Genomic DNA, 10253 nt, shown 5'->3' with positions numbered 1-10253 from the left:
TCTCTATCTATCTATATATATTTATCTATATCGATATCGATATTGTGTTTGCTTTGAGTTGTGGCTGTTTGGGGAAAGGGTGACAGTAAGGTGATTTTTTTTTTCTTCAGTCTGCATGGTTGTCTTCTGTCTTTGTCAAGTTGTCTCCAGCTTTGTTCCTATTGTTCTTCTCCTTGTCTGCCTGTCCTGTCTTTCTGTCCCTCGTCTCCTCTCGGATGGATACCTGGTTTGACCTCGACCTGATCTTGGATACTACTGACTGCTACCTGCCTCTGACCATTACCTGAACTTCGGACCTGCCTGATTGCTGCCTACCCCTGACCATTGCCTGGATTTCAGACCTGCCTGCCTACTACCCAAGCTACCTATGGACTACCGTCTCCGCCACTAGCAGAGACCCCCACCTAACCCTGCTGTTTCTGGCAGCCAAAGACTCAAACTGTGGGGAAAGAGGGCTGGAATATGTGAAGCTCCCACTGAGTCTCTGCTTTGTCCGGGTCCACTTGCCGATGGTGGGAACTGCACCTATACTCCTCCATCTCCCTTCCCAGAGTGGACTCCAATACTCCCCTCACCTCTCAGGCTGAACCCCAGCACTTTCCCAACCCAAGTCCAAGCCTGTACCCTCCTAGTTCTCCCTCAATGCCTGCCTCCCCCCAGGTCCAAGACAAACACATTCACATTCCTAGTTCTTCTCCAATGCCCTCTCCCACCAGATACAGACAAGAACTCTCCTAGTTCTCCCTAGTGCTTTCATCTCCCCAAGATCCAAGCCCAGCACTCTCCTCCTTCTCTTCAACAACAATTATCATCCCCATCTTACCCCCAAAGTTCAACCTCAGGCTCATGTTCCCCCACTCTATTGCTGAACTTGCCTAGCAGCTGCCTTTGCTTTCCTCCCATTCTTGTCACATCAGAGAGGAGAAGGCATGGAATGAGCATTACATTTTTCTGCACAGTGGGTACTTGCCAGGTTCTTATGGCCTGGATTGGCCACTGTTGGAGACAGGATGCTGGGTTTGATGGACCCTTGGTCTGACCCAGTATGGCATGTTCTTATCCCATGTTCATCCTTGAAATGAGATGTCTTTTTGTGGCAGTAATGGGCAGTGGCAGCAGGAGCAAAGAGTGTGTGTTGAAGAGATCCTCCCTCATCTGGTGCTGCTCAGGGAAGCTTCTTAGGTGATTCTTCCCTTCCAGGCCTCCCATATTAAGTGGAAGATTGCATGGGTCAGTCTGGAACGCCACTAGAGAGGATGTTAGGACCATGCCAGCCTTTAGTCTTCTCTGGAGCAGAGGCAAGTTACACTGTTGGGCAGTGTTTGGCTATGCCCCTCTGGACTGGGCGGCGGAATCAGTCCATTGTCATGGGTAACACAGTTCATGGGAAGGCCATCAGGGTGGAGAGTGAGTGCTGCAGCATAACAGCAGCAGCTGAGGAGAGCTGAGCCGAGAGCCAGTTGAAAGGCCACAGAATATTAGGACAGCCAGCCAACTGCTTCAGTTAATGGGTCAATTGATAGGCAGAGTTCTGTGGTGATAGCAAGTTACTGGTTAACTGTCTGAGCTGGTCACAGGTGGCATAAGATGGACCCACTAATTTTAGGAAGATCAGGAAGCTCAGGCTGCAGTGCAGGACTTGCAGGATTTAAATCCAAATTTCTGGATTTTTACCTCTCCTTCTGGCTTCCAGGCACTGAAGGTAAAATTTGTACAGTCAGGAAAAAGCCAGACAGTTGGCAGTCCCTACTGGGCAGCAGCACAAGTGTATGTATATTGCCTGGCTCATTTTAAGGACTTAATTCAGGGGCCACACAGTTCCTAGGATGCTATCAAATTCCCAGACCTCTCTTTTACTATGCCTTCTCCTCTCACAAGTAGCTCCTTCCTCATGGAAGGTAGGAAAATTCTCTTCTCTCACTATCATAAGTCAGAAGAGAAAACTTGCCAAATGGAGAAAAATTCCTCCTTTTTCAAAAACTGTAGTTTCCTTCTTCAATATCCAACAGTCCTTTGTCCCTAAAAAATTACTGGTAGCATGATAAAGTGACTGACAAAAAATTCAATCCCTTCAGCAAAGGGTACTAGTGTCCTCTCTGTTGAAAAACGTTAAAACCCTCACTAATTGCAAAGCTTCCTCTCCAATAGCATCTGCCGGCTATTGACTGGTCGCAAGTTGAAACCACAGTAAAATCCAGCTCTTTCAGAAAAAGATGACGTGGCCTTCCTGTTACAGACTAATAAAAATACTAAAAACTTCCAAAAACTTCACAAAAGTCTTCAAACTTCTCCACTACTGTCCTCTGGTAAACCGTGAGGCCCACCCAAAACATCACTTCAATCCACCTTCCTCTGCAAACTCCAACTCAGACGATCCAGAGGGAAAACCTGCTGAGCATGCTCAATACTCATTTATATACACATGAGCCCATCCCAAAAAGGAGAAGGTCAAAAGCTAGTGGGAATATCCCCAAAATGCAAAACCCTCGTAAAAGCTGGGATAAAGAAAATATTGAAGGTTGTGAAGCCCCCCATGACATATATGTAAATCTTGTGCCAAAGGGACACATTCCCAGCCCCAGAGTGGGGTAGACTCAGTCTCTGGGCATGGGCAGGGGACAGGATAACTTGTAAAGCCAAACTAGACAAGAACACTTCAAACCCAGTCCAGAAAATACAATGTCCACACCTTGCTTGTGCTCGAATAAAATAAATGTTTATTGCAATCCAAAGAGATAGAAATAGAAGAATCTTCACATTCAATGAATCTCTGAATAGGTTTTATGGACATCTTGAATAGATTACCAAGTTCTCAGTTCACTTCTTTATTCTTTCTAAGTGTATCACTTGAACACTTGAGACTCAGTGACTCCATCTCTTCCTTTAGCATTGGCTGCACTTCAGAGCAGTCTTTCACATTCACAACTCACCTCTCTTAAAATCTGGGACCAGTGAGGGTCCCTGGTGGTATGTTGACCTCTATTACAGAAGGCACCACTTCTCATTCATGTCAAAAGCAATTCACATCCAGATACATACTTTAGGAGCGGAATCAGAGTGTGTACACCCCAAGTCCTTTGGGCATAGTGTCAGTCCCCAGCCCTATGATGAAATAACCAGCTGCAACCTCCCACCAAGGTCTAGCCAGCAGCCCCCCACATAGTGCCTGAGTCTATGTCTACACATAAACCTCTTCCCCCTTTTAGTACTTAGTTCTATACCTGGAAACTCCTCAGATTTGGCCCGGAGACTCTGGAATTCTGCAGGAATTGCCGGGTCTCAAGGCCAACATCCGAAAACTCAGGGGCCAGCCGCATACTGAAGAGGGGTGTGGGGAGCCAATGCCCCCCAGAGGCCATGCTGTAGGGGGCACCTGGGGGCAGGGGATCCCATCCTCCCCAGACAAGAAAAGATCCCTTCGCCTCCAGGGGATACTATCCCGCCCGGCGGAAGAAGTGGAAGAGGCCCGTGATCAGGCCTGGTGCTACCTGGTGTGCACTCCCAGAGGGGGTGACCATGGCCAAGAATATAAGGAGGGCCATGAGGCCACTGATGGATCCTATCTTATTGGCAGCCAAAATAGGCAGTGAGGCCACTGGTGGACCCCATCCCATCGACGCCAAAATGAACAGGAGGGCAGTGAGGCCGCCGGTGGACCCCATTCCACCGGTGGCCAAGGAGGATACCTATAAGACTGCCGGTGGACCCCATCCCACCAGCAGATGAAATGAAGAGGATGCCCTCAAGGAGGGAGCCCATTCTCCTGCTCCTCTGTACTGGCATTCGGTATTCAAACCACATACAGCTAGCTCTATTCTATGGTGATCTCGCAATGCACAAGATCAGCATAGAAGAAATGCTAGCCCCGCAAGATTTGACTAGCTCAGGGGCCGGCACACAAAGAGGAGCAGTAGAATGGGCTCTCCTGTCTGCTCCCGAACATGGTATGTATGTGTATGTGAATGAATGAACAAGTGAATAAGAGTCTGACTGGATGTGTGTGTATGAATGGGAACCTGACTGGGTGGGTGTGTGAGTGAACAGGATCCTCCTGGGTTTGTGTGTGAACAGGGTCCTGCCTGGGTGTGCGAGTGTGTGAATGAGAACCTGCATGGATACGTGTGTGTGTGTGTGTGTGTGATTGTGTGTGTGAGTGAATGGGAACCTGTCTGGATATATGTGTGGGAATGGGAATTTGCCTGGGTGTGTGTATGTGAATGGGAACCTGCCTGGTTGTGTGTGTGTGTATGGGAACCTGTCCTGGGGTGTGTGTCTGTGTGTGCATGTGAATAGGAACCTGACTGGGTGTATGTCTGTGAATAGAAACCTCTGTGTGTGTGTGTGTGTATGTAAATGGGAACCTTACTGGGGGGGGGGGGGGGGTTGTGTGTGTGAATGGGAACCTGACTGTGTGAGTGTGTGTATGGATGGGAACCCAACTGGGTGTGTGTGCATGTGTGCATGTATGGATGGGAACCCAACTGGGGTGTGTGTGTATTGATGGGAACCCAACTGGAGGGGGGGGGGGTGTATGGATGGGAACCCAACTGGGTGTGTGTATGTGTGTGTGTGTGTGTGTGTGTGCGCGAATAGGAACCTGCCTGGGTATGTGTGTGTGTGAATGGGAACCTGCATGGATACGTGTGTGTGTGCGAGCAAGTGAATGGGAACTTGCCTAGGTGTGTGTGTGTGTGTGTGGTGTGAGAGAATGGAAACCTGCATGGATACGTGTATGTGTGTGTGATGGGCGAGTGAATGGGAACCTGCCTGGGTGTGTGTGTGTGTGTGTTAATGGGAACCTGCATAGATACATGTGCGAGTGAACGGGAACCTGTCTAGGTATGTGTGTGTGTGTGTGTGAGAATGGGGACCTGCCTGGATACATGTGAATGGGAATCTGCCTGGGGGTATATGTGTGATTGGGAACGTGTGTGTGTGTGAATGGGAACCTATATGCAAATTCAATGCAAATTTTTGTCCTGCATTTTCTCCTTTTTGGAGGAGAGTCCTCCTCCTCTTTTTTGGAGGTGAGAGTTTACTTTTTTGGGATACTCCGAATTGGCCACCCCATTTGCAATCCAGACATTCTTAGAGTGGGAAATATAAGCACTCAGCAGCTAAAATAAAAAAAAAGTAATAGCATTTTGGCACATGATCCAATGGGACTGAAATATACAAAGAAATCAGAACACCTTATAACCACTGGGCATACTGCCACTTTGGTAATGGAAACCAAGCATCAGTTTTACTAGCATGGGAGGAGGCAGTACAGTTCATTCAGTTCAACAAAACAGAGCAGAACAAGATGCTTCTTAGGAAGGGATTCCCTTCCTGGATCCAGATGCTTTTCTCTGGTGCAGGGAGGGGAGGGATTCCCCATGATTCAGGTGGCTTTCTCCCCACAAGAACTGTGTGTTAGCCAGGAAGAATCTGAAGGGAGTGTGTTTGTGTAGTGCTGAGGAAATTCTTTCCTATCGGTCAGGATAAGGACAAGTTCTTTCTTAGTCAGAAGAGAAAGGGATAGTATGGATTACAGGAAATGTGATTCATGGTTTGCATTCTCTGCAATTTGCTAATCCACATTATTTTATGAGTCATGTGGAAATAAAAGGCAACAGAAAACAAATATTAGGTTATACTTTTTTCTTGGACTAACTTACTGCATGTCTTGACCAGCTTTCGAGGGCTATGCTTCCTTCATCAGATCAAAACAGAATGAGCAGGTAAAGGCAAAGGATGATGTTGCTTGAATATACAAATGACTCACAGATCACATAAAAATAGTGGCATAAAGGGAGAAAGAGCAATGTGTTAGCACAGTATTGAAAAGACTCACAGGGGGGGGACAGTAGGTTTACAGCATGGATGGTAATTGGTGAGGAAATGCATCAAACAATAAATTAGTGGATGATGACAAAAGAAAAGAGCAGTCAGCTCATTCAGCCTGCCCAGTTATGCCTGACCACACTGCAAGGATATACCCCAGCTGCGGAACATAACCACTTAGAAGATCTCTCCTTATCCAGGTTCGTGTTTGTGCCTTCCTAATGTGTACTCCCTCATTTTAGACAGGTAAGCATACAAGATCTGTTATTTTGTTCATACCTCAGCACCCCACCCTTCCTATGTCGATCCATTGTAATAATATAAATAGCTACTCATATACCAGTGTGGTCATTGCCTGATTTTCCAGCCTCCTGAATCCACTGCAGAGCCTGACAGAATGATCTGTCTATGTGATTAACTGCATTTCTATTTGCATTTCTGGATATTACTGTACTTGAAGCCTCCCAAACAGACCCAGCTGCTAGTTTAATATTATCATCACAGCCTAATCTAAATAGCTACTCATATTAGCATAGCTTTTACATGAACATCCAGACTCCTAAGTCCCTTGTATAGCTTGTCAGGCAGCTCTGGCTACATGAGCAATTGTGTTATTACTGTACTTGCGGTCTGCTAGACAGACCCAGCTGCTAATTAATTCTCTTATTGCAATCTACCAGACAGAATGTGACATCTATTATCTGTAGGTTGCACCAGGAATGAGCAGCCTAACATCTGGAGATGCAAATCCAAATAGCTGATGGTGAAAACAGAGAAGTTGGGCATCTTCTGCCTATGTCAACCCCCCTTCCCCTTGGGTTGAGCCCTCAGGGGGCTGATAGCCAGCGAGGCATAAGGAATGGGGATAGCCCTCGATACAAACAAAAAGCAAGAAGATGGAAACACAGAAGAATGCTGGAGTGTACCAGGAACATGAAGGAGGTCAAGCAGGAATACTGAAAGCAGAAACCAGAGATGAAGAAGTCTTCTGAGTTCAGGCTGCACACACTGGCAATCTGCCCAGGGCTCTAACCCAGGGGCTAATCTCACTGGGGTCCACAATGGGAATTACCCGAGGGGCTTAAGAAGATAAGTTGCCATACTGGGTCAGACCAAGGGTCCATCAAGCCCAGTCTCCTGTTTCCAACAGTGACCAATCCAGGTTTCCTGGAAAAGATCCAAACATTAAATAGATCCCATGCTACTAATGCCAGTAAAAAGCAGGGGATATTCCCTAAGTCAACTTAATTAATAGCAGGTAATGGACTACTCCTCCAGGAACTTATCCAACTCTTTTTTAAACCCAGCTATACTAATTACCATAACTACATCCTGCAATGAATTCCAGAGCTTAACTATGCATTGAGTGAAAACAAAATTTCTCTGATTTGTTTTAAATGTGTTATTTGCTAACTTCATGGAGTGCTCCCTAGTCCAGTGATGGTGAACTCCAGTCCTCAAGTACCACAAACAGGCCAGGTTTTCAGGATATCTACAATGAATATGCATGAGAAAGATTTGCATGTGCTGCCTCTATTGTATGCAAATCTATCTCATGCATATTCATTGTAGATATCCTGAAAACCTGGCCTGTTTGTGGCACTTGAGAACTGGAGTTCACCATCACTGTCCTAGGCCTTCTATTATCTGAAAGAGTAAAAAGCTGATTCACATTTACCCGTTCTAGACCTCTATCATATCCCCTCTCAGCCGTTTCTTCTCCAAGCTGAATAACCCTAACCTCTTTAGCCTTTCCTCATAGGGGAGCCATTCCATCCCCTTTATCATTTTGGTTACACTTCTCTATAACCTCTCCATGCTGCCTGTGTTCCATTAAACCATATCTTTCTATATGTTCTGTGATTTTGTTCTTTTGAATAATTCCCACTATTTTTCTCGGCACTGAAGTCAGGCTCGCTGATCTATAGCTTCCCGGATCACCCATGCAGCCCTTTCTAAATATCAGGATTACATTGGCCACCCTCCAGTTTTCAGGTTCAATGGACAATTTTAATGATAGGTTTCAAATTTTTATTAATACATCTGAAATTTAATTTTTGAATAATTTCAGAACCCTGGGGTGTATACAATCCGGTCCAGGTGATTTGCTACTCTTTAGTTTGTCAATCTGCCTACTACATATTCCAGGTTTACCATGATTTGGTTCAGCTCATCTGAATCCTCACCCTTAAACTGTGTCCAGAACCTGTATCTCCCCAACATTGTTAAGTAAACACAGAAGAAAAGACTTAATTTAGTCTTTCCGCAAAAGCCTTATCTTCCTTAAGAGCCCCTTTAACCCCTTGATCATCTAATGATCCAACTAACACCTTGCAGGTTTCCTGATTCAGAATATATAAAAAAGATATTATGAGCTTTCCCTCTACGGATGACTTCATTTAAAATTCTCCTTTAGACTGTCTTAGCATTACAATGTTTTAAATTTAACTTGACAATGCTTATACTTTTTCATATTTTCTTCAGATGGATCCTTCTTCCAATTTTTAAAGGATATTTTTTTTTGGCTAAAGTAGCCTCTTTCACCTTGCCTTTTAACCATACCAGTAACACTGGGCAACAAATTTTCACAAAAGTCATGTTACTGAAATGAAATTAGTCAATTTTTATAAATTTCCATGTGCTAAACATGAATGTGACTGTGAAAATGCAAAATTGGCTCTAGTTTTTTTGTAATATGCAATAATATAATTACATCTTGAATTGTATGCCAATAGTAGGAGACCTACGGTTAATACCATTTGAAAAATGAAGTCATAGACTACTTCTTAGATTTCTTTGCTTGTCTCTTGTACACCTGTTCGGGAGCATCTCTGCAGAGTGTCCAGCAGTAGTCAGCCAGCATGAATATTTCAAATGCTCACCCTTTCTGACTGGGCTTCATATAGTACACTGCTGACGTCAGCTTACTCAGCAGCAGCATGGCAATAGAACTGCATTGCATCAGAAAATGATGTAATAAACTCTGGATGATGTGTGTATGATGGTATTATGCGATATTACATCATTCTAGGCTTATTTACAGAACCTACTGGATAAATTTACATGACTAAACATAGAAAGTGAACTGTATTAAATATCTTCAAAACGAGAGCCAATAAAAACTTTTCATGGTCATATTCGTGTTCAGCACATCAAGATACTACAGAGTAGGACCTTTTTAGGTCAGTAACACTTTCATTGTTGCCCAGTGTAATCATTTGGCCTTCCTTCCACCTTTCTTAATGCTTGGAATATATCTGGACTGAGCTTCTAATATTATATTTTTAAATAATATCCATGCCTGTTGTACACTCTTAACCATTGTATCAGTTTCTCTTTTAAAAGTTTAGTGCTAGAACTGTAGATTTACACATTGTCCCCCTTCTAGTCATTAGTTCAAATGTACTCATTTTATGATCACTATTGCCAAGTGGCCCCACCACCATTAGCTCTTTCACCAAATCCCGCATCCACTAAGAATTAGATCTAAAATAGCTCCCTCTCTCATCAGTTCCCGAACCAATTGCTCCATAAAGCAGTCATTTATTCCATCCAGGAACTTTACTTCTCTAGCATGTCCTGATGTTATATTTACCCAGTCAAAATTGGGGTACTTGAAGTCTCCCATTATTACAACACTGCCAAATTGGTTAGCTTCCCTGATTTCTCTTAGCATTTCATTGTCTCATCATTTTGGCCAGCTGGACGTATCTTATCACTAGACTCTTACCCAACACTCACAGGATTTCCATCCATGAAGTTTCTACTTTGCATTTAGTCTCTTGTATGATCTTTTTACTGTTGGATTCTATGCCCTCACAGACAAAAAAGCACCACATAGAGAGGATCAATCATTGTGATATAGTTTGTACCCTGGTATAGCACTTTCCCATTGGTTATCCTCCTTCCACTATGTCTCTGAAATGCCAATTATGTCTATCTCATCATTCATTGCTATACACTCTAACTCTCCCATCTTACTTCTTAGACTTCTGCACTGGCATACAGACATTTCAAAGTGTGCTTTTTGTTTGTATTAACAACGTGCTTTTCGGTTGATAGGGATACTTTGGAATCTTTGAGCTCAGGTGATTCTTTACTTATAGGAACAATGACTACTTTGGTTTTTATTGGGACCTCTCTCTATTGGTCTGTCCTAACTATCCTGTTGTTTCATTCGTATCCTTTGAAGATACCTCCCTCTGAACCATGTACTGCTGAAAGACTGTCAGTTTTCCCCCTTGTTCTAGTTTAAAAGCTACTCTATCTCCATTTTAAAAGTTAGCGTCAGCAGCCTGGTTCCACTCTGGTTAAGTTGGAACCTGTCCTTTCAGGAAAGACTCCTCCTTCCCCAAATGATTGCCCAGTTCCTTACAAAACTGAATCCCTCACATTGAGACCCTGGAACTCTGCCGCCTCTGGAGACC

Source organism: Rhinatrema bivittatum, chromosome 3, assembly GCF_901001135.1.
Source record: "Rhinatrema bivittatum chromosome 3, aRhiBiv1.1, whole genome shotgun sequence".
Classification (NCBI taxonomy): domain Eukaryota; kingdom Metazoa; phylum Chordata; class Amphibia; order Gymnophiona; family Rhinatrematidae; genus Rhinatrema; species Rhinatrema bivittatum.
This window is presented reverse-complemented; position numbering follows the sequence as displayed.